The sequence below is a fragment of the Syngnathus typhle genome, unplaced genomic scaffold (assembly GCF_033458585.1).
Source record: "Syngnathus typhle isolate RoL2023-S1 ecotype Sweden unplaced genomic scaffold, RoL_Styp_1.0 HiC_scaffold_219, whole genome shotgun sequence".
Lineage (NCBI taxonomy): Eukaryota > Metazoa > Chordata > Actinopteri > Syngnathiformes > Syngnathidae > Syngnathus > Syngnathus typhle.
The window spans coordinates 39134-40000 of NW_026872123.1; positions in this window are offsets into that span (position 1 = coordinate 39134).

An 867-nucleotide genomic window follows, 5' to 3' on the forward strand; every position below is an offset into this window, starting at 1 on the left:
TTCCCCCCCAAAAAGTGTTCACATGCTCGGACAGCGAACCTAGGAGCTACCGCAAAGCACTCTGGAAGTGCAAGAGCGAAAAATTTTCTAAGTACAAAAACTCTCGAAAATTTTCAAAGTGTCACAGTGCTCGAAAATTTTCAAAGTGCTACATGCTTTCCATCCAAGGAAGGAATAGTGGAGGACCGGCCGCCTCCTTAAACACAAGCCGGCGGAACGACGGGGAGGACCGGCCGCCTCCTTAAACACAGGCCGGTGGAACGTTTGGCAGAATTCTTCTCGTGGAGGACCGGCCGCCTCCTTAAACACAAGCCGGCGGAACGACGGGGAGGACCGGCCGCCTCCTTAAACACAGGCCGGTGGAACGTTTGGCAGAATTCTTCTCGTGGAGGACCGGCCGCCTCCTTAAACACAGGCCGGTGGGAACGGTTGGCAGAATTGCGTGACGGCCGCCTGCTCCCGGCGTCCGCACGTGAACGAACACCCCCTCCCGGGGACGGCCGTCTGCTCCCGACCGCCGTCCTTCACCCCCTCACCTTCCGGACCCCCGTCTGCTCCCGGCGGGCCTCCGAGTACCCCCACCTTCTCCCGAACTGACCGACAGGCAATGAGACCCGCCTTGGTAGGGCCCCCACCGGCCCCGGCTCGCGCCGGCGTTGGGTGGACGGTTCCTCCCCACTTGCGGGTCGCTCTCCACGGAGGACCGGTCGCCTCACTAAACATAGGCCGGGCGAAAATCTGCGAATGTTATACATCCAAGGAGGGAGGACCGGCCGCCTCCTTAAACCACCGGCCGGGCGAAAATCTGCGAATGTTATACATCCAAGGAGGGAGGACCGGCCGCCTCCTTAAACCACCGGCCGGGCG